Raw genomic sequence first — 24,752 nt, forward strand, 5'->3', positions numbered from 1 at the left:
AACTGGGTTTTCGGAGACGTCTACGGCTCATCCTACATCTCGATCCAGGTTGGGGTCACGCACACCTTCCGGCTCGGTGAGTAACAGATGCACTTGTGAGCACGTTGAGCAGCACAGGGGTCTTGGGTGTTGATTTATCATTTATGTTCTGTAATGGGGCTATGCGAAACGTGAACAGTGCATGAAACACATCAGGGACGTATGTATTTTGCTCATTGTTTAAAAGTGCACATTGCATGCACAGAACAGCCCAATTTAGCACTTGTGTGCTGTTGGGTCACCTGCATGCAATTTGAAACCTTCACAAGGCATGGGGCGAAGCCTGTCTTTTCCTGTTATCATGAAATAAAACAAGGGTTCGACCCTCAGGTTTTTCAATTCATGATGAAACATTAAGAGGCCAGGATTCCCTGATCAGTTTGCAACGCGCTGCATGTGTTTAGAAACTGTATAAATATGACCATGGCACATTCCCCCTAATAAAGGGGTGACATTTGGCTTACTTTAAGTATGGTAGCTGAGGTCTCAGGAGGTCGAATCGCAGTCAGATTCTCACTCTGTCTTCCTCAATATTAACACACGCTGTCAGTCAGTCACTCTCAGCAGGAGCATGCGTTGCTGCCTGGCTTCTCCTTCGTTCTGGAAGCTGAGGCTGGGCAGCAGTGCACTGCGCAGGGGCACGTGCAGTTCCCCGGCCTGGGCACGTTCTGCACAGGCACGGGGCAGGAATGAGCAAGCAGCAGAAGTTCTTGTTTTAGCCCGTTGCTGCAGACAGTCTGAAGTTAACTTGTACTTTTGCACGCATGACCAGGGATGTCATTTCACCAAAATGCCTGGGGTAGCGGAAGTGACATCACACAACCCTTGACCTCTGATGACATCACAGGAGGTGATGTCATTTGACCCCACCCCGAAGTGATATCGCAGGAAGCGATGGAACTGAACCTTTCACCGCTTGACAAAACAGGAAGTGGCATCACATAGCATTGTTCCTAAGTACACTATGAAAAAAATGTTTACGATATCACTATAATGTGATGTACATTTCATACAAGAATGGATCGCCATATGTATCATTAGGATCAGTGTGTTTAGACCCATATAACCAAATTACTGTGAATGCAAGCAGACGTCCATGCCCAAATGAAAATGATGCGTTATTATATAGCACTTACGCTTAAAGGAATGGTTCAGTCAAACATTTTTATTGTCCCTACGGGTCGGCCATGTGTTTTTAAGCCTAAGTCGCACGATTTTAGAAACATTTCCTATGGACCTTACCCGAGTTTTCATCCATTAAACGCACGCGAACACAGGCACCAGGGCGCTGCCATTTTGTGATAATCCTATCACTTGCCCCACCGCCCTGGCTGACCTGCTTTTGCGGCACTAAATCATATCCCCCGCCCCTGAGCGTGACATTATCAAAACATTCATATTCCCCGCCTCTCTCCGTGACGTTACTGTGCTGCATAGGCAAATGCGCCCAGTCGTCTTCTACGCGACTTCACACAGGACCCGGAAACCAACACAGATCAACTCACAACACAGCGCGCCACGATTCGGAATATGAAACTGTACTTTAAAATCAAACAGCAACACGGTACATTTGGTAAAGTACATTATTTGACATTAAATGTTTATAGAATATTCATCAATTGGCATATTAAATCGGAATGTGATTTTTTTTCTTTTCTCTCTATCCGCAAATGCTGTTCCGTTTTATCATGAGTCACGCGCTGTTCCTTTATGGTACACATGGTGTTGGTTTTCGTTAAAAGAAGCACTTGGTCGCACAGTGAAGTGCAAGGCTGTTCCATCAACTAGGCACTAGGCCAGCGTAAAGGTTGATATGTTGCTTCTAGCCGCTAGTACTGCGTAAGGGCATATGGGCCCTTGGCAATCGTCCCATAAAATCGTCAAAGTGGTGCAGTTGTTGAGTCACATGAATCAATGGCTTCCGACATACTTTCCCTCTGACGGAATGCCCACATTTCAGCATACTTATAATATCCATCAAACAACTGTCGAATACTATGTATTTGCCCTCTTTCATTAGACTGTCATCCGGCATCACGCTTGTTTCGGACTGCATCGTTGAGGACATATCAGCAGCATTGAAAGAAATATCGCTGATATCAGGTTCTGATGCGTCGGTGAATGCTGCTGCTGGTTCATTCTCTGTCATTTCAACATCTGTTACTTCAACATTGATGGGAGAACACAACAATGTCGACAGCTTTTTTGGTGGCAATTTTTTGGCGGGTGTAGATTGTGTGAATTGATCTGAGACTACTTCAGAGCTATCTTCAATACATTCAGTATCATCTTTTTGTGGTGTTGCAGTCGCACTGTAGCAATGGTCCATTACAACTTTACTGGATTCTCCAGACACATTCATTTCATGTTCTGGCCATTGGACATGAGCATCTCTAGTCTCAACATGCGGCGTCTGAATTAATAGTTCCTCTATAGTGTAAATGGTCTGGCAAGCAACATCTCTCATTCGCTTCACTGTCTGTGTATGTATAGTTCGTACATCCACGGGTAACTAGAGGACAGACTGGAAAAGGGATGTTCAGTTTAAACACAAGATCAAGTATAGTACAATTGACTGGAAAAAAAACATAAAATAGTCCCCAGCACAAAAAAATGTCTAAAGTTATGAACTGATTGTAACTAACCTTATTTTTGTTTCTTTTCTTTGCAACTTTTTTGACTCGACCTTCAACATCTGCATGCTGTAGCTCCGATTCGTTTCCGCATCTCTTCCCTTCCTGTTGCGCTGCAACGACTATATTTTCTGTATCCGCATAGACAGCACGGATTGAGGCTCCATCGACTCCCTGAAACACAGTACTTTCATTACTATGTATCACAATATTGTTAGCATAAAACACACGTGAGGACGAACACACAGGCACATCTCAATAGCTAAACATGATTTAAACATTGTGTAGAACAATCAAACGACAAGTATTCGAGCTCTGATTACCTAGTTCGATGGAACTGTCAGTATCCATACCTCTGGCTCTGCATGGACTGCCATGAGTGATTGTATTGGAGAGGATGCATCAGCAACTCCCTGAAACACAGTACTTGCGTTAGTATGGTTTTCAATATTGTAAACATACACACACTTGGGGTCGACGGCACAGGTACATATAAAGAGATAACCACAAATGATGCTTTGTCTAAAAGAATCAAGGAATATTTAAATATGATCCGATTTAATCGACTTATTTCTCCGATTTCTTTACATCTGCATCATCTAAATGGGATGTTGTGATTGTAGTGGAAGTCCACCGTCTCCCTGAAACACAGTACTTGCGTTAATAGGGAAGAAAGTATAGCAAATGGAATCACATTATATGATCACGCTCGATGGAGCTGTCAGTATCCAGACCTCGTGCTGCTGAAGAATATCTAGGGATGTTGTAAATGTAGGGCGCACTTCCGAAAGCTGTTGCGCCGATTCGTATCCGCATGGTCCCGCTTCCACTTCCCCTAGAATTACTTGAATGTCAGGCTCTGCATCGAGTGCGGGGGTTGACGCTTCAACAACTGCCTGAAACATAGTATTTGCATTAATAAGGATTACAATATTCAAAACATAACACACACTTGGGGTCGACCGCACAGGTACATATCAATGGCTAACCACGAATGAAACATGGTGTAGAACAAACGACAAGTGTTCCAGTCCTGATGATCACCGTCGATGGAGCTGTCAGTATCCATACCTCGTGCTGCTGACGAACATCTAGGGCTGTTGTCAATGTGGTTGACGCTTCAGCATCTCCCTGAAAGACAGTACTTGCATTAGTATGGATAACACTAATTATAAATGAAAACAAACACCAGGGGACGACAACCAAGGTGTGTATCAATTGGAAAGCACTAACCAAACAATTGGTAAACTAATCACACGATACATAAAAACTATTACTTGACATGCATAAAACAAGTCTGTAGCGGAATAGCCAAGTAAGATTACCTGATACACGCTAGAAGTGGTTGATAACTGCGAGCACGTCACGGAAGTAGAATGTTCTTGCTTCAGATTCAAGGGATAGTCAAGCAGTTGTAAAGGTAAATTATTGTTTAATAAAGAAATGCCAATATTTAAAATTGCCATGTAAGGAGACAGAATACTTGAGTAATACATTTGAAAATGCCCAATATAGCACAGTTCCCTGTGCCCATATATAGATCTTGTTTATGGGTTATGAAATCTAAAAATAATATATTGATAAATGTCATTATTCAAAAAGCTATACACTCATATCAATGTCGAAAGTATTACAAATTGGAAACAACACCTAAAATATCAATGAATCCATTCGGCTACCTACACACTACCGCAAGGCCTAAAGCTAAAAACGGACACTTGACTCACCAGTGGCGGAATGTGGACGAATAGAGTGGGAATAGCGTTTGCAAGCAATTTTCGTGTCGTTCGCCGTTTATTCTTCTTTGTTACCCAAGATGTTGCGCACATGTTCAAGGGAAAGTGCCGGCTGCAGATGCGGTACCGATCACCCCTCTTGCCCTCAAAGTCTTGTTGGACTCTACTTTCAAGCTCATGCAGTGGATATCCGCAATGTCTGACCCATTCTCTTATTCGATCAACAGTTTTCGGAAATACATGCATTGTAGTGCCTTCAGATTTAGCATGGGTCTTCGAAGGGTAACTGCTAATCGAACAGGCAGGCGTTGTTGAAAATTCTGAGAAGTAAATATCGACATTATTAAAAATCTTGATGAATAAAAATGTGATACAAAAGTAAATGAACCATACAATGTTCAATGCAAAGTTTGTTTTACTCGACGGAACTATACCAGTTCATCGTGTACAGCTTAGTGTTTGCATAAGTTGCAGAAATTTGTAATTGATGTGACTAAACTCTGAACACGTGACTCGTCCCTTGGAAATATGACTAGGATACATGGCCTTACCTTGACCAACAAACAGATGGATTCATCAGGCCGAGCAGTATGTTGCAGGAGAACAGGTAGATGGCCACAGGTAGCACACTGACGAGTTTGCTCGAAGCGGTCACAGATGGCACGACGACGAACAGATTAGCATACATCTCCGTGCTTCTCAGGTAGAACGTTCAGGAGTTGACTTGCAAAGCACAAAGGTGTACTCATGAGACATATCAAGTGGTTTATAAAGTATTAGAAACAGGGGTGTGTTTGTGAATGAATGACGTGTGTATGTTGTGGTATTATCTGGTTTGCAGGGGGGGCAGCCAGCATCAGGATAGGCCTGCCTTGAGACACGGGGTCTGAGGAGGCCATGTTAGCGATTGCCCCTTTGGCGTGGGATACCTTTTGAAGTGTACATGGTGTTTGGCACCTTGGCCGTTATCGCCCCTGACAGCACACCATGGCAGAGCTCATTCACTGGTGCGAAATGCCTTTGATAGGGGAGGGGGGGGGGGTGCATGGATGGGCCGGTGGGCGTGCAGACAAGGCACAGGAAGACTGCTGAATGGAGACACACTTATGTGGATTGCAGGGGGGCGGCCTGCCTCAGGGGAGGCCTGCCTGGAGACACGGGGTCTGAGGAGGCCATGTGAGCGATTGCCCCTTTGGCGTGGGATACCTTTTGAAGTGTACATGGTGTTTGGCACCTTGGCCGTTATCGCCCCTGACAGCACACCATGGGAGCGCTCATCCACGGGTGCAAAATGCCTTTGATAGGGGAGGGGGGGTGGATGGATGGGCCGGTGGGCATGCAGACAAGGTACAGGAAGACTGCTGAATGGAGACACACTTATGTGGATTGCAGGGGGGCGGCCTGCCTCAGGGGAGGCCTGCCTGGAGACACGGGGTCTGAGAAGGCCATGTGAGCGATTGCCCCTTTGGCGTGGGATACCTTTTGAAGTGTACATGGTGTTTGGCACCTTGGCCGTTATCGCCCCTGCCAGCACACCATGGCAGAGCTCATCCACGGGTGCGAAATGCCTTTGATAGGGGAGGGGGGGTGGATGGATGGGCCGGTGGCCGTGCAGACAAGGCACAGGAAGACTGCTGAATGGAGACACACTTTTGTGGATTGTAGGGGGGCGCCTGCCTCAGGGGAGGCCTGCCTGGAGACACAGGGTCTGAGGAGGCCATGTGAGCGATTGCCCCTTTGGCGTGGGATACCTTTTGAAGTGTACATGGTGTTTGGCACCTTGGCCGTTATCACCCCTGACAGCACACCATGGCAGCGCTCATCCACAGGTGCAAAATGCCTGTGATAGGGGAGGGGGGGTGGATGGATGGGCCGGTGGGCGTGCAGGCAAGTGTGTGGGAGCGAGGGGCCATCAGGCCCCTCTCATCCTTTACTTCTCAGTAGAAACTCGGACCAAGTGCCTCCAGTAGTGGGTTCGCCCCTTGCTCTTATGTGATGTTAACTTTGGTTGACATTTGCGTAGATGGGACCACTGAGCAGGACACGGGGCATCCATTTTTGTACCCCCTTTCGACTCCATCTTGATGACCAGGCCTCACTGCGATAGTACAGCGCGCAGAGCACATGGCCCCCACCCTCGTTCCCACTCTGACGGGAAAACTCCAGAGGTATTTACAACAGCTAATAAATGTAACACATCAATCTTCCTCTGAGATCACTGTCCTGCATGTGAACCAGCCTCAACTAAGCACATAGCTTGTTCATCTCCACAAACATGTCCTTGCCCGCGCACCCTCGCCAGTGGAACTTACTGCCATTCTGACCCTGTGTCCCTGCAAGGTATTCTCTTCATGTGCCAGACCACTGACCACGCCATGATGCCCACCTAGCAGATCCCCAACTAACATTAGACCCCCACCACAGTATATCGTTGCCTATCAATAACAAATGACACATACCGGAGATTCTTGTGAGCACAGACCCACACTTCAACCAGTGTGTTAATTGCTAGTATAGATATATGTGTGACTTTTATAGAGACATAACCTACTGAAAGACTTTGAACAAGTGTTATTTAGTGCATGCATTATTGAGAATATATTATGTTAGCTTAGATAGTGACCACCACGCTTCATCCTTGAATGGAGACACACTTCATTCATTTAAAAAGTCGAAACAACCGTTATTGAAATATATGTGGTGTTTTATTTTGTATCTTATTTTGATGGCACAAAAATACAAGACTTTACACATTGTACAGGTCAGGTTGCAGCACAGCGAGGGAAAATCCCCTGTACTGACCGCTGTCACTCGGGAAAGTTTCTTTTATGGCACGAACGGCACAGGCGGGTATTACTCTTCAAACGCGGTGTCCAAGCCTCCCGTGAAGCCACCATGTAAAGGAACGATAGGCCACCAGCCGGTACCACCTGTGAAAAAGAATGATACAAACTGTTTTTAAATGAACAAGATAAGTTTATTAAACGTTTGTTGTCAATGACAATTCTTGTAACTAATGGCATTCTGCTTTGACAAATGCTATCTAGAGACTGCACACTATTGAACGACTTTCATGTGTTTACATGATATGCATATGTCATTTTGGATATAGTAGAAGACCATGAAATAGGAGTGGCATCACAAGCAGAGTATGCTTATTCGTTACTCGGATTACGAGGACTAACAGTTGCGCAAAGTTTGTGCATAAGCACCATCATTATCCTCAACACGGACCGTGTGAGGAAGGCTTCCCTGAAGTCTGGCAGCTCGGTGATGCATTGCGGTCGTGGCTCGCCTTCCAGGATGTAGGCCACGCATCCCGAGTATTCACAGCAGCAGCAGTTGCCCTCCTCGGTTGGCATTAGCTCGCACCGATTGCATGTGCACCAGATGGAAACACCGTCCATGTGACTAGGTCCAGTGTCTTCATCCGTTGATTCGTCCTGCCAACTGCCGTCCGAAGCCCCATCGTTTTCGCGTGTTTCCCTTTCCAGTAGTTCCTCCTCGGTATACTCGGGCTCGTACATGTAGGGCATTATTGTATCCATTGTGTGGTAAACAAACTAAAATAATTTATAGCGATGGTACAGGTGTTCACACGGGCTACAAGCTGCAAAGGTAGCTGACCAGAGCACAGAAACGAGTCACAGAATACTCAAAGTAACAGAGAGAGAGAGGAATGGAATCGAAAATCTGCTGCTGTGTGTTGTGAAAAGGTCTGTTTATACTTATTGAGTAAAGAGGCTTCCTGCCGTTTCCATGGTGACACGTCATTAGCTCAAGCGCAGCGATTGTTGACACGAGACGTGCTTTGCTGTTGTGAAATGGGCGGTACGCGTCTGCTGATGACAGGCTCAGGGGCGGGGGATATGATTTAGTGCCGCAAAAGCTGGTCAGCCAGGGCGATGGGGCAAGTGATAGGATTATCACAAAATGTCAGCGCCCTGGTGCCTGTTTTCGCGTGCGTTTAATGGATGAAAACTCTGGTAAGGTCCATAGGAAATTTTTCTAAAATCGTGCGACTTAGGCTTAAAAACACATGCCCGACCCGTAGGGACAATAAAAAATGTTGACCGAACCATTCCTTTAAGCACTTTATATAGAAAGAATATACACCCAATATCACCCAACCTGTGTTGGTATTCATTTATCGACCTCAGAAGGATGAAAGGCTGAGTTGAGGTGTTTAAGAACAGACAGACTAAATCAGGGACTCACCTCCTGAAGTGTGCCTGAAATTAACCTTTAATGAGTCTAGCGATTATTGTATAGAATTCCAGAAAGACACATTATTTAGTTTTCCTATTCTTTCTTATTTAGGGTCAGTGCTGAAAGTGTTAGACTTGTAGCACCCCTGTTCTTTTTTTTCTTCTTTTTTTTTAGAGGCCTGAACAAGAAAGCCAGCCACTCCAGAAGTAAAGAGCCACATGGTGCTGGCCACAGACCAGGAGCTTGCATTACAAAAAATAAAAAAAGGGGACACTTTTATTTTTTCCCCATTTTTTTTTAGGGATAGCAAGGGAGACTACAGGGGTATCCAGGGAGACCTCAGAGGTCACAGTTGCGACCTCTGGCGACCCTTAAATGGCGTCCCTGCGCATGACATCTGCAGCCTGCATTGCAGGCTGCAGATGTATTTTACATGCTGAAGTGACACAAATTCTGGGGGGGATAAATGACATTATATCCCCCCAACTTAAAATTGTGAGGGAGGGATTTGTACCCCCTAACCTCCAGTTCCTACACCCATGGCGCCCCTGAGCCTGGATAAGATTCAGCAGCAGGGACGGCTTGAACAGTGAAAGAAATGGACGTCGAGTGGAGCAGAGTGGCTCTGCCTGGGACTGTGGAATGGCATAACGAGGGAAGTGCTGTGGATTAAGTACGAAAGATAAAGGGAAGTCAATGGAGCAAGTGTGAAGAAATAGACAGTCCAGGGAAAGCAGGACTTTTGCGTCAACAGGGGGCGATTAGCTGCACAATGTGACACATGGAGGGAGCAAGCAGACAACTCATGCAGCCCAAGGCAACTTTCAGGAAGATGGCTGTGTGGCAGTGTGCAAGAAATGCAAAGTGGACCTGCAGAGTAAACAAGTGGTGCGGCACCTGGACAGAGTGGCCTAGTGTGGATAAGCACAACATAGGAGGGGAGGCGCAGCTCAATGATAACCTGAGCCGGATGTCACAGCACAGATCGGCATGCTGTGGTGCTCGTGACCTAACTTTGAGTGGCTTCTAGCCATCCACCCAACAGGCACTGAACGTAAGGCTGTGCCCACCGGCAAGAAGGGTACCCACGCAGAGGAAAGAAACTAAAGAGGAAATAGCACAGGAGGCGTCAAAAGGGCTCTCCAAAATAGACCTGATAGATTGTTTGAAGACCCTGAAGGAAGAGCTAAAGGAGGAACTGACTCAGTCGATATGGTCAGAGATGAAAAATAGCACTGAGGAGCTTCATAAGTCAATGGCAGACCTGGTGGTCCAAGACTTGAAACGTCTGACTGCAAAGGTGGGGGACACAGAAACGGCAGTACAGACCTTACAGGAGGATGTGCTTCATCTGCAAGGACAGCTAGCCAGCACCAAGCAGGACATGTCTCTCTTCATTACTGCCATAGAGGACTTATAAAATAGGCATTGTCGAGACAACCTCAGCATACACAGGGCAGCGGAGGGAGTGGAAGGAGCAGATCTGCGCGGCTGGATTCAGCAAGTCTTCAACTAAATGTCGCCTGCGATAGCAAAGAAAGCATAAGATTGGATCGTGTTCACAGAGTAGGCCCGCTCTGGAGAACCCTGAGAGCCCAACCTAGGGATATCATTATGTAGTCCCACTCACACCACACTAAGGAGGAGATACTGCGCGCCTCGAGGAAATGTGGAACCATATCCTTACAAGGGTAATCACTGCTTATCTTTCAAGATATTGTAGCGCTCACACTATCGAAGAGACAGGCATTTCGTCAGGTTGAGGAGCAGCTACAGAAGTAAGACATACAATACAGGTGGACTTTCCCCTTTGCACTGGTGTTTGTGTGGAAAGGCCAGGAAACAAGGTGCTCTACCCCAGAGGAAGCAGCACAGATACTGTGTCTGAAGATTGTTGGTGAGCAAGGAGAACCGAATGACTGGCTATGTTCGAGGGGGCTGGCGTGCAAAAGTCCGCACATCCCCATGAACGCAGATGGAGGGTGAGACACTCAGCCTCAGGGGCCTAAGAGAAGCATAACTATGGCATGGACATATCTGTTGATTGCTCGAGATCTTCCCGGGCGATCGAGTTGAGGGCAGAGTTCCCAGTGATAGATGGTAATTAAGGAGGATGTGAGGATCGTAAGTCTCCTCAATGTACTGCCTCAGGATCATGTGAGGGGGTCTGCGTGAGGAAGGGGCAATGGGCATAGAGGGGTGGGTGTAGGAACCACATGCACAGCACTCAATCTTGTAGGTGCAGTTTGTTGGAGGCTGTCTCTGTTGGCACGCTGCAGCAGTTCTGGTATGTTCATTTTGCAGTACTTTTCAGGGTTATAAAATATAATGTAAGAGGTCTCAATGTCCCGCAGAAGAGGGATAGACTAATGATTGGGCTGATGTAACTTTCATGAGGAAAAATGTACATGGACTGAGGTTGAAATACTTTCCGCATCCATTTTTGCAACCACAAAGAATGCAAATGAGTGGGCATTCGGGTGAGTTTGAAGGTTCAATTTACTTTGGTGAAGATTAGGGCATATAAAGAAGGTAGATACCTCTTTGTAGAGGGGTGGTTAAATGGGGCATTATCAGCAAGAAGACATTTTGCATTGCAGTATTACAGGAGTTTGTGGAATTCGCTAGTGGGGACATGATCTGTACGGGAGACCTCAATATGACTTTTGATACAAACTGGGATTGTAATTATATTTATTATAATTAATATAATAGTTCTTTTATAGCATGCTTAATACTGGGGACCAGTTTCTAAGCGCAAGCCCGGGACTCAAACTTGTGTTGCTATGCGTTCTCTTGCTTCCAAGACAAACGTGTTGCCCCTGAGCTATCCTATCCTTTCCAGGGGCACATATATGGGCACTGCACAACCTTCAAAACATCTGATAAGGGCGCTGGAGGAAGCTGGGCTGGTAGATGCCTGGAGGCATGCAAATTCTGGGATGAGGGACTTTTCCTTCTACTTCCACAGACACAAAGTATACTCCAGGCTAGACTATATCCTGATAGGAAGCGGAATTCTCCCGAGAGTACACGCAGCAGTGATAGGCGCCATCACGCACTAGGGTCATGCCCCAGTGTCCTTCATATGTACAATCCAGGGAACATAGGGCCAACTACTGAAGGCTGAGTCCGTCTCTGTTGCAGAACCCGGTATGTTACGGTGAGATTGGTAAGAGTATTGAGTGTTATATTAAAGATAATGCCCATGGTGTGACTAGTGAGGGGACGCGCTGGTACGCATTGAAAACTTACATAAGGGGGGTAGTAATTTTAAAAGGTGTGAGGTTGTGCAGAGCGTGTAAGGTGGGGCTAGAGAACCTGCTGGTTCAGCAGCAGGAATTGGAGGGGCAGTATCGGGTCTCCGGCTCATGGAAGGTCTATAGAAAGCTACAAGTGATTCGAAGCCAGATCAATGCTCTAGACGGGAACAAAGTAGAACACACTCTAATGAAACAGAAGCAGCATTATTATGAGCATGGCAATAGGGCTGGAAAACGATTAGTGTGGAAGCTCAAGACCTAAGCAAATAAAAGAACCATTGGGGATTTATAAGCACCAGAAAGGGGCCCAGCTAAAAGTGAATGGGAGAAACGGGTGGCTTTTGGCCAGTTCTATATGGACCTATACACATCTGACTCGGCAGCGCAGTAGTCAATTGGCGCCTTTTTGGGGAAGTGTAATTTGCCCCAGGCTACAGAGGCTCAGAAGCAAGGTTTAGGAGAGGACGTAACAAAAGAGGAAATCTTGAGAGCCATTAGCTCCCTGAAAACCAATAAAGCCCTGGGCCTAGATGGATTCTTTTGAGAGTTTTACAAAAGATATGCGGGGCACACTTCTGGGTTCGTTTCATGTGTTATTCAACACAATCTGGAGAGAAGGTAGGGTTTCAAGCTCGATGGAGGAGGCGCAGGTATTGATGATACCTAAAGAGGGTAGGTCCCCAGATCTCTGCTTGTCATACTGCCCAATTTCAGAACTATAAATAGATAGGAAGCCTTACGCCAAAGTTTTTGCAACGTGCCTGGACCAAAATACTCCTGGAATTAGTACCAGAAGCACATTCGGGATTGGTCTTGGGGAGGCAGGCAGCAGATAATACGAGGTGGGTGATCGACATTATCGATATTGCACATAGGCGAAAGATACCGATGCACCCAAGCACCCTATGGTACAATACTCTCACGACTGACCTGGACTACGGTCCCTGAGGGCGTTCAACCCACAAGCCGTTTGAGGTCATACCATTGATATATAGAGTACTATACAAATATCCCCCCTTAGATGGACGGTGAAGGGCATAAAATATTTGGGAATTCAGATTACGGCAAGGGTGGGGGACCTATATAATGCTAATTACCCCGATGTACTAAGCGCGATCAGGGCAGATTTTTCAAAGTGGAGTGCACAAGAACTGTCCTTAATGGGCGGAGGGGCAGCGATAAAGATGAACGCCCTTCCAAGAGTGTTGTACTTGTTCCAGGTCTTACCAGTGGTGCCTTCCAAACAAGCTTAAGGGAATCTCCTAAAGAAGCTTGGTAAATTTGTGTGGAAGAACCACCCAGCCAGGGTAGGAGCCTCATCGGCTATATGAACCCAGAGATGGGGGGGGTCTGCCATTTCCCCATCCTAGAAAATGCTATCAGGCGGCGCAGATGAGAATATTGTGAGACTTGATTGACACAAAATTGAAACAAACATGTTGACAACTAGAGGGGTGGGTAGTCCATAGACTCCTTAGGTATATGCCATGGATCCCCCAGCCTGATCATCCGGTGGGCATGTACGAACTCCCGTCCACTGCCATCACACTTCGACCGTTTGGGATGGTCTGGCGACGAGGCTGGGAAGGGCAATATTCCCAGGCCCGCCAACTCCATTCCACCATAACGCTAACTTCACACCGCCCTACTGAGACAAAGCCTTCCAAGCATGGCAGGCGGGAAGTTGTGAGTTAATTCACATATCTTTGAGGGAAGGGAAATAGGATCCTTTGCGTCCTTCAAGGAAATGTATGGCATAAAAGAACGGGAGTGCTTTACATATCCACAGATCAGACATTGTGTCCTTCAAGGGGGTAATAAACTGGGCACTATGAGGCAACTAACTCCTTTTGAGAAGCTGATTTTCCCTCTTGGTGGCACTGGTGGACTGATCTCACAGTTGAATAGCTGTTGCGAATGCACCAGCGAATGGGTGACTTCCTACCTATGTCAAAGGGTGGCACCGTGATCTAGGCAGGAATCTGGATAAGAAACAGTGAGCAGAAATATGGAAAGGAATCTCGTAGGTGACAGCACCCAATGTGCAGAAAGAAATGCTGGCGAGGTGGTATATATCCCCTGACAGAGAGGCCCATATGGGGAAGGGAGAAACTGGGCTATGCTGGATGGGATGCGGAGCGACAGGCACATATCTGTAGATCTGGTGGTTTTGTACCAAGCTGAAATCCTTTTGGGAGGTAATGGTTGGTATATTGAGGCAGATGGCCTGAAAAATTGACTGCTCCCCAGAGGTTTGTCTACGGGGATGGTTGGCCCCACAGTAAATGCAAGCGGGGGGAATGCAGGTGGGTGCTCGAAACAGTCAAGACAGCTCCTCAGACTGATGCTGATAGTTGCCAGGAACACTATTGCCATTTGTTGGAAGACAGCTCTCTCCGCATCTATTGATGACTGGCTATGTGGCACGTGGAGGCTCCTCATCTGAGAGAAAGTGGCATACGCCCTGCTGGACAAATTGACCCTATTCTTCAGGAGGTGGGCGGGATATCGAAAGTTTATCAAGGCTACGGACGAGGACTGCTCCTGTCCTCCGCGACTCAGGCAGTTGAGACTGTTGAACGTGTCGTAAAGTGCAGTTGGTACAACACATGGAATAGTGAGGATAAAACAGTGACTGAAGTCAGAGATTGACAGGCTGCGGATGGAGTGGTGGGAGGGAATGGAAAGGACGGTAGGGTGGTGGGGTGGTAGGTGGGAGGGGAAGGTTGTGGGGTCTAGTTTGCAAAGGTAGCGGGCGCCCCTCTCTCGACAGAACAAGGCCTGATAACCTGTTCAGTGGTTATTAACCACTTGAGAGTTCGCAGCCACTGCTTTTACTCACTGTGCCTTTCACAGATGGGAAATATCCATTTGCATATCAGTCTTTGTCCTGCCCAGGGGCAGTCCAGCACCGAAATGCAATGGCAATTCCAACCTGAACGAGAGTACCACCAGCAACCCCATACACGTGTTTCACCCTTGTTGGGGATCATCAGTGAGGTGAAGCTGATGCCTCTCTAAGCACAGTGAGAGGGAGACCACGTCTGGTTGCCCCCAGGAGACCTAGGGTTACCAATCCCAGGTTCCTTGAAATTTAGTTTGCAAAGGTAGCGGGCGCCCCTCTCTCGACAGAAAAAGGCCTGATAACCTGTTCAGTGGTTGTTAACCACTTGAGAGTTCGCAGCCACTGCTTTTACTCACTGTGCCTTTCACAGATGGGAAATATCCATTTGCATATCAGTCTTTGTCCTGCCCAGGGGCAGTCCAGAACCGAAATGCAATGGCAATTCCAACCTGAACGAGAGTACCGCCAGCAACTCCATACACGTGTTTCACCCTTGTTGGGGATCATCAGTGAGGTGAAGCTGATGCCTCTCTAAGCACAGTGAGAGGGAGACCACGTCTGGTTGCCCCCAGGAGACCTAGGGTTACCAATCCCAGGTTCCTTAAAATTTAGTTTGCAAAGGTAGCGGGCGCCCCTCTCTCGACAGAACAAGGCCTGATAACCTGTTCAGTGGTTATTAACCACTTGAGAGTTTGCAGCCACTGCTTTTACTCACTGTGCCTTTCACAGATGGGAAATATCCATTTGCATATCAGTCTTTGTCCTGTCCAGGGGCAGTCCAGCACCGAAATGCAATGGCAATTCCAACCTGAACGAGAGTACCACCAGCAACCCCATACACGTGTTTCACCCTTGTTGGGGATCATCAGTGAGGTGAAGCTGATGCCTCTCTAAGCACAGTGAGAGGGAGACCACGTCTGGTTGCCCCCAGGAGACCTAGGGTTACCGATCCCAGGTTCCTTGAAATTTAGTTTGCAAAGGTAGCGGGCGCCCCTCTCTCGACAGAACAAGGCCTGATAACCTGTTCAGTGGTTATTAACCACTGGAGAGTTTGCAGCCACTGCTTTTACTCACTGTGCCTTTCACAGCTGGGAATTTTTTTTTTTTTTTTTTTTTAATTTTTCATTTAGTTTATACAAACTTTAGAAAACTTTTTGAAAACTTTCTTACATTATTGTTGTCTTGCTCGCCCCTAACATACTTAATTTCTAATTTTTAGTATGTATTTCTTCTAAAACATTTACAAGTTCATTGGAAGCAGCATTCTGTCACTCTATTCCATCAGAGTCTGTCTTGGGCTACCTTGCCCGTTTGGGGAGCACGCCTGCTTCAACTTTTATCTTGTGTCAACGTGCGATTTCTTACATTTCTTACTCCTTTTCTTGCATCATGATTTCCATCTGTTGTAAAAACAATGTCAATGCCAGCGACAATTGTTTGTGTGCACTACAGTGTAAGCGGCTCCACCACTCTTCCTCGCTGTATGTTGCGACTAAATCTCTTTGAGTGGCCAAATATTTCATTCTCAGAGCTTTGAGTTCACTGCAGAACAAGATTAAGTGTTTCAGTGATTCATTCTCTGTTTGGCAGAAACGACATTTTAAGTCCTTGAACAGCAGTTTCTTTCTGTGCATTTCCATTTCTCTTGTTTCGTACAAATTTAACCTGAATCTCAGGTAAGATCTTCTTAGGATTTTGCATGGAAACATTTCCAGATATTGTAGTGTCTGCGCTCTTCCCTTTGCTTCACCTGGATGGTTTATCATACATTTATGGGAGTTTCTTTTCTCAATTGTTTTGATCCAGTCGTGTTCCATTACTTTCTTTTTTACAGCGTTTGGATTAGTGGTCAGCTGGTTCTCCTCCGCTCCTAGCTCTTGTAGTATCTTTTTACAATTTAATCTCCATTGTTGGAGTATCGGCTTTGACTGCTCTTTTTCGTGCTCTGCCAGTATTTTGAACTGTGGAACTGAGGCCTCAATTGTTTTGTTGTATAGAGTTAGCATGTTCCAAGTGATTTTTGCATCCAGGGTTGGTACTCCTACTTCATAAAGTACGCATGCCGTTGGGTAGGTAGTTGGAATTTGGAGAATCTTTTTCCAAAACGACCCCTCGCACCTTGACCATATTTCGCTTGAGCATCCAAACATGCATTCCGCTCCAAATATAAGGGCTGGGATTACCTTGCTTTTGTAGAAGTTTATCACGGGCTTGAAAGAGAATTTCCCGTACTTATTATGGACTGCCCATGCTTGGGCCGTTAGTTGTTTGCATTTGCTTATCGTTTGAGCTACCATTGGATCATCACGTAGACTGGAATTAATGTGTACTCCCAGGTATCTGCTGCTCTTTACTTTTTGAATTTTTTCTTTCCCCATTGACCACTGGAATTGATGTTTTCTTGGCGCTGCCCCTTTTAGATTTTCAAAGGTCAGGATCTCTGATTTTGTTGTGTTGACTTCCAGGCCCATCTTCGTCGTGTATTCTTTCAGAGCCGATAGCTTGCGTTGCAGTCCTATTGGAGTAAGATCTAATATCACAATATCATCTGCGTATAGGAGCCAGCTGACTTTAGTTCCATTCAATGTGGGGGGGGTACTTTTCACTTCTTCAAATGCTTTCCCCCCCTCAGATATGTAGAAGTTAAATAGTGTTGCGCCTAGGGGACAGCCTTGCTTTATTCCCCTGGCAGTTGGTATTGCGTTTGAGTAGTTGCCTTGTGTGTCTAGTCGGATTTTGACTGTCGTTTCCGAATACAATTCTCTTATTGCCAGGATGAGACTCATAGGACATCCTCGCTCTTTCAGATTCAGCCAAAGAATTTCACGATCTACTCCGTCAAACGCGTGAGCCAGGTCTATAAAGGCTAAGTACACCTTCTGGCCTGATCTAATCGCTTCCATTTTGAGCAGGTTTAGTATTAGCAGATTTAAACTGCACCCTACCCCCTTAACAAAGCCTGACTGTCTGATGTCAATTGAATTACTTTCCTTCAGCCAGGTGTTTAGCTTTTGTAGTAACATTGTAGCAAAGATCTTCCCCACTACGTCCAACAAGGCGATTGGCCGGTAATTCGTTGGTGTTAGCCGGCATCCTTTTTTAAAAATCGGTACTATTATACCTTCTTTCCATGTTAGTGGTATTTTAGCTTCTTGCGTAATGTTTTGAAAAAGTCTGTCACAGAATGAGGACCATTCCTCAATATTTTCTTTCAACATCTGATTTGATAGACCGTCGGGTCCTGCGGCCCTTGATTCACTGCATTTCTTTATACAATCGTATATTTCTTTGTATTCAAAGTTTAAATCCCATGATTGGATTTTGGGAAACTCAGGTGATTTGGATGCCATCTTCTTCTCAAATAAGGAGCTATAATGTGTTTCCCATTGACTTTCTGTAACCATGTTTTTGGTCATTGCCTTTTGCGGATTGTTTACCTCATTTATTAATGACCAAAAACCTCTGGTATTTCGTTGTCCTAGGGTCTTCAGCATGGCTTCCGCGTCCTTTTGGTCCAGCACTGCTCTATGGCTTTTTACCCAGTTCCTATAGTTATTCTTCAGCGTTCTCAACTTTCGCTTCTGTTCTTCTTCATTTGCGTTTCCTATCTTTCTACAGTTTTTCCTTAGAGCTCTTTTTTTCTGAGCTATTTCTATATCATACATATGTTTCTTGTAGAGCGATTTCCCCTGGCAATTAATTTTCAGCCTGTAAATTTCCATGAATTCTCTATATTCAGTTGGATGGCCATTCGGGGTACCAGGGTGGTATTTTATGCCATCTGTCAGTGACTTTATATCTTTGGCTAACATTCTCAGCCGTGTTCTACCCGGCTCCAATTCAAAAGGTTGATTCGGTTGTGCCGGTTTCTTGAGAGTGGGTTGATTCCAAGTGAGAGAGACTAAATTGTGGTCACTATGAGTGCTTTTTATCACCTTCATTGACGATATATCATCTGCCATTCCCTCGGTTACAAAAAAGTAGTCAAGGATTGACTTTTGCTGCCCTCTCTCCCATGTCTCCACTGCTGGAATGTCTCCCGTTTTATTCCCATTCATCATATTCAGGGCACGGTCCTCCATCTCTTCCAGCCATGTTTTTTTTTTTTTGCTTCATTTATTGATGTTTTTGTTTTCCCAGTTTTGTTTCTGTCTAGTTCTAGTATTTTTAGATTGAGATCTCCACATATTACCATGTTCAGTTCCCTCTCGGTCGACATCACGTTGTCTACCGCATCCAGTAGGTCGTCCATTAAGTGTTCTTGTTTTGGGTCTTGGTGGTTCCAGTAGATATTGAATATGTGTACTCTTTTTTTCTGTGTTCCATTTGCTATTTTTGACTCTATTTTTGTATATTGTATGTTGCTTGAGTGATTTCTCGTCTCTCGGATTTCAAAACCACTCCTACGATTCACCAGAATTAACTGGCCTGACATGGGTCTACCTTTTTTCTTGACTATCGCCGGGTTCATGGCCACCTCGAATCCATCAATGCACGGGCAAGTCGACAGCCAGGTTTCTTGTAGACACAGGATGTCACAATTTCTTAGCATTTCATTTGATCCGTTTGCAAGGTGGGCGAAACCTCTGGTATTCCATGTTGCCCATATTATTTTATTTCGTCCTTCTTGGCGTTAGCTTCTCGATGGCTCGTTTAGTGCCTTTGCTAGCCATGCCCATTTCAGGTCTTCTTCCACACAACTTTCACTGTTTTCATTGGAGTCCCGCTTGCTTTGGCCTGCTTTTGTTTGTATGTTAGATACTGTGATTTCAATTTTTGCTCCTTTTGGCTCGTCCTTTCTCGATTGTGGGTATCTCCAGGTTTCGTCTCCCACCGTTGATTTTTCCTCCCTCACGTTTATTTTGGGAGGGTGGATGGAAGGCAGAGGGTTATTCATCTGTTGGCTCTCCTTTGTTGCGAGTAGATTATCTACTTCATAGATCTGAAAACCCGCTTCCATTATTTGTCTTTCACACCTCATGATCAGTTGAATTATCTTTATCGATTCAATGTGTAGCAATGCGCTTGATCGACCATGTTCATTTATCAGTTCCACGCGACTTACTTCAGCGCTTCTAATTGCTCGAAGAATCGCGATCGATTGAAAGAGATTTAATACGATGTTTCGGTTAAGCGTCTTGTCGCCCTTTTTTGGTTCAATCCTTTCAATCAGTAGTCTGAAGTGTGTTATGGACTCCTTCTCATTGTTCTGGCTTTGTCCAGTTTTTTTTTTGGGCTGTTATCCATAATCTTATTTTTTACTTTTGTTTCTTCCATCGTTGTTGTATTTTTGCACCCTCTTAACATTGGTGATTTGCACTCTGGTCGATTCAGACTTGATGTAACTTCCCTGTGCATCCCTTTACGACTCTTCTCTTGCTCCAATTGATTTTTCATCAGGCTGATTTTCAGTTTTTCTTCTATAGTATAGAAGGGTTTAATCTGCGCTGTGTCTTCTTCGCTCGGACTTGCTTGGTCATTGATTTGCTTCTCCTGAGATCTAATTAGGCGGATGACTCACTTGTTTGTCAAGTCCACCTTCCGGCCCTCCTTCTCTACTGCCTTTGGTGTAAATTCTTTCAATCCCTCAACTCTTTTCGATGTATTCGTCTCGACGACACTTCATTGTCATCCTGAATGCTGTATACTGACATGTTCATCAGTTCATCTTCGTCACACTCATTAATCTGTTCGTTTGTCGGCTGGTTATTCTTTTGCTCTTTCCCTTTTGTGTTAGATATTCCTTGATTATCGCTTATCTCACTGGGTCCCATTTGTTTTTTACCTTCCTTGGGCACCTCGGTGTTGTTTATTGTCAGATTTAGGGCCTTAATGTTTCTGAAAAAATTTGCAGAACTTTTGCCATTTTTGTTCTTTGGAGCGGCCATGTTTTTTGTTTTTTTTTTGCATTTCCCTTGTTTGATGTTACAATTTTTTCTGGTGTTTTCACTATTCTTAGGATCAAATATCTCAAACCACTCTTGGTCAGTGCTCCTGTCCTTGGCTATGATCTGCTTTGTTTGCGAACCACTTGCCATGTTGTCCTCACACTCGGCGATGTTTTTCACGGGGATTACAGTGTCGGCTGCTGCGGGGATCCCCTCTTTTCCTAGACCTTTGTTCTTATCTTCTGCTTTAGGTCGTTCTTTAGGAGACCCTTGCGCTTTGTTCTCAGCGTTATCAGGATTCTTGTCCTCTCGCATCTGCTGCACTTCCTTTGCTTGGGTGCCTGGTCTTTTTCCTTCTCGCTCTGGCTTCTTAATTTCAGTGTTTTTAATACTGAACCCTTTGTCAGATCTTGTATTATCTGAATTAGCTGTTCTGCTTTGAGTTGGTAGCATTAGTTCCTTTGTTTGTTCTGGCTGAGTTAGGCACTCCTGCTCTACTTGCGCCACTTTACCTGGTTCTGATGATAGTACTTGTGTTTTAGTATTCGCATGTCTTCTATCTTGTTCTTTATTTAAGGTTATTAGAGCATGTTTGGCAACCTCTGCTAGCAGCCGCTTATCCTCAGCGTTATTTTTTAATGCTTCTTTCAGCAAAGTGGTTGCATGTTCGTATCCGTGACATGTCATCTTGTTTTGGAGAGTCATTTCGAGCATGTCGCTTTCCATTTTGATCACTTTTGTATTTAGAAGTGCAATCAATGTGTTCTGATCTTTGCACGTGTCATTTAATTGCTCGTAGAGCTTTGTAAGTGGTGTTACGGCTATAGTTGTAGCCGACATCAAAGTAGGTCTGAGTTCGTTCACCACTTTTTCAATTGCTACTTTTGAAGTCAGAATTCCCTCTCTTGCTTTCCTCTGAGGTGGTTTAATTTTTTTGTTTATTATCTGGGCTTCGCATTCTGTTTCTGTGTCACTCTCCGTAGATCCTGGTGAGTACTCGAGGGTCTTCTGCTCGGGCGCTCTAGCTTTACTTAGCACATTGCTACAGGAAGCAGGATCGCTGTTTGTCTCTAGCCTTTTATTTTTTAAACGTTTTTGAGAGTGGTAGAATTCCGACTCAGAGCTGATTGCTTGAGGGATATTTTTAAGCTGCACTTCCTTCCTTGTCGCTTTCCTTTTCCGCATTTGGGGTCTTGCGACTTCACCGGATGCTGAGGTAGCATTGTTCTCAGTGGGACCCATTTGCTCCGGCACCCTCCCATCATGCTTGCTGTATTGAGGTACGACCTGTCCTGGCGCTGCCAATTTAGCGTTTAGATGTGCCAGGTCCCTAATTAGCTGATCTGCTATGGCAATAGAGTCTCTTCGCAGAGGCTGATGGGGATTTTTCTCCAATTCACAGCTAAAAGAGGTTTCAGGAGCTGGGTTCCAAATTTCATCTTCTGGCTGATCAGGCCCAGAAGCTGTAGGTTCTTGTTCATGTGCTATGGAGTCACCCTCTTCTAGTGAGCATGGCCCTTCTTGTTCATCTGTTAGCGGGTGTGCTTGATTCCGTCTCCATTGCAACTTATTTAGTTTCCATGGAGCCCATGCAGTGTTCATGGGGATTGGCAATTCGCCATTAGCCTGTGTTTGTGTCATATCTGATCGATCTTCAATGGCTTCCATACTCTTTTGCCCGCTTGGAATCGTGTCACTAGGGAATACAGTCCCTTTATAGGAATTATTTTGATTGTTTCGAGGCATAGGGTGGCATCTAGTCTGGGCGCCTTTTGGTATAATTGAATTTGTCTTTCCCATGTCATTTTTAATTAGGTCCTCTACGTTCTTCCACGCTAATAATTTTAGTGTACAAATGTTATAAATAATGCTGGTACTCAGGCTTATTGAAGATTTCTGTTACTTCATTGGAGCCTAAGGGCTCCTCACCATTCGAGCTACGGCTTGTCACAACAGTTGGCCTTTGCATGTTTGTTTTATCAGGCGAGTCTCCTCTGTCCCGGGGGTCCTCCTTAGTTCTTACGTTAGGTTTGAGCCTTTGTTCTGAGTCCTCGTCCTCCGGCTCTTCGACTGACTTTTGAGGGGTCCTTACCTCGCTATTCTTGAGTAACAACTCCCCCTCCACATTGCAACACTCACCTATCGGCTGCCACTGTTTCTGCCTCAGCACGCTCGGGGTGGTCTCATCACACAGCTTTTTGTTTTTTCGTGGCTTACTCATTGCTTGGATGATCGTTGGGGTGGGGATTGGTTCGTTGTTGGTGGAATTCTGCACCACAGTTCCTATCTGATTCCAGGGGCTGGGCTGCTTTTTTTGGTTCTCCGGAGCTGATATCCGCTCCTCAGCGTCCTCAGCGCTTTGCCACCTTGTCACTCCTCTACTCGGCTCTATACTTTCTAATCCACCAGTGAGTGCTCGCTCTCTGTAGCGTTCTGAAGGATTGTCTCTCATGCTCGTCTCACATTCTTGCGGCAGCAGCCGCTCCTCCTCAGCATACTCTATCATATTTAGGGGATACTGGATCTGTGGTATACTGCTCCTTTTATGGCTAGCGGCAGTAGGGGAGCAAAGGGAACTGGGGGTAGGCGGACTTACCGCATTCTCCGGGAGTTGTAGCGTTCTTCTCTCAGCCATGATTTCGTCCCGTTCGGCTCGCCTCAGCTGTGCTCGAGTCTGCGGGACTCCAGATCTTCTCATCGTCATCACGGGGCCCTCGCTCCTCTTTCTGGAACGGGGTACCAGTCTTTGACACCAACGCCCCGCGCCCAGCAAACAGCCAAACAGCAGAGATACCGGCGCCCTCTACTCGCGCGGGCTCCACGCCGCAAGGGCGGCTGGGGCGCGCTTTTGGGCCTTCACTTCCTGGTGGGCGGGGCCAGCAGGGCTCAACGCGGGAAGAACTCCGCACTCAAGTACAGTCCAGTGCAAAGGGAAGGCAGGTAATTCCTGCTACGATTGTCTCCACAGTCAATGGTGGTCACTTGCTTCACCCAGCACAGCCAAACAGCAGAGATACCGGCGCCCTCTACTCGCGCGGGCTCAACAGCTGGGAAATATCCATTTGCATATCAGTCTTTGTCCTGCCCAGGGGCAGTCCAGCACCGAAATGCAATGGCAATTCCAACCTGAACGAGATTACCACCAGCAACCCCATACACGTGTGGGGTCGTTGGCAGTTTTGAAGTTAATATGAAGAGCTGAGATGACAGTGCTGTTTGCAAGTTCATTATTGAATGCATCGTTTGATTTAAGGCTCGTTGTGTTGTGGTCTTGAAACTTTAATAAAAAGATTTGAACAAAAAAAGGAGTAATAGAAAGGTGTCTCAAACTTGACTAAGTACATCTTACGGGAATAAATTCAGATTGATTGGGCAATACCTATTGGGATACATTGATGAGGATACTACAAGCCAAAACTCTTGCTCGGATATTGTTGTCTAGGTTGCAGAAGAACATGGTATGTGCGTAGAGGAACTGGTGAGATCCTCGTCAGGCTAGAGGATCGAGGTCATTAATGCCTCCCTAGTTGTAGGAGGAAACAAGCCAATCATTAAGATCTCTTGAAATGCTACTCTTGATCTCGGGGGCAGTGCTGACGTTTATTGTCCATGGAATTGTTACAGCGACCACCTCAGGTTCAGGCGCTTGGAAAGGGATGCATATATCTGTGGAGGGTGTTTGGGCATCTGTCCAGGCTAACTTGCTCAGGTCAGAAATGCATCTATTTTGCGATCCATGCCTCTTAGTTTCAACTCATTCTAATAATTAGAAAATGTCGTATTAATATTGTTCCTGCTCCTGCAAATCCTGCACCTGTATTTTCTTATCTTCTCAATCCATCTATAAACTCCCTCTTAAGCATCCAAACCTGAAACCCTCCGGGTCACCTTCCACATTTCTCTAGCTTTTCGTCTTTTTGACTCCCTACTGAATTATTTTACTTCCAATTTCAAAAATGGAGTAAAATACTCCTACTTTAAAATATTATGTGGAGCCCTAGCTAATACCCTGCGATTCGAGGGATGTAAAAAAGGACTTTAATGAATACAACATGTTTTTAGAAAAAAGTTTAGGTTAAGCCCAGAAGATGCATATATGAAGTTATAAAAAGCAAGTCACAAAGTGACTTTTCGGCAGT

The sequence above is a fragment of the Ambystoma mexicanum genome, chromosome 4q, assembly GCF_040938575.1.
Source record: "Ambystoma mexicanum isolate Mex_15411 chromosome 4q, UKY_AmexF1_1, whole genome shotgun sequence".
NCBI classification, from domain to species: Eukaryota; Metazoa; Chordata; class Amphibia; order Caudata; family Ambystomatidae; genus Ambystoma; species Ambystoma mexicanum.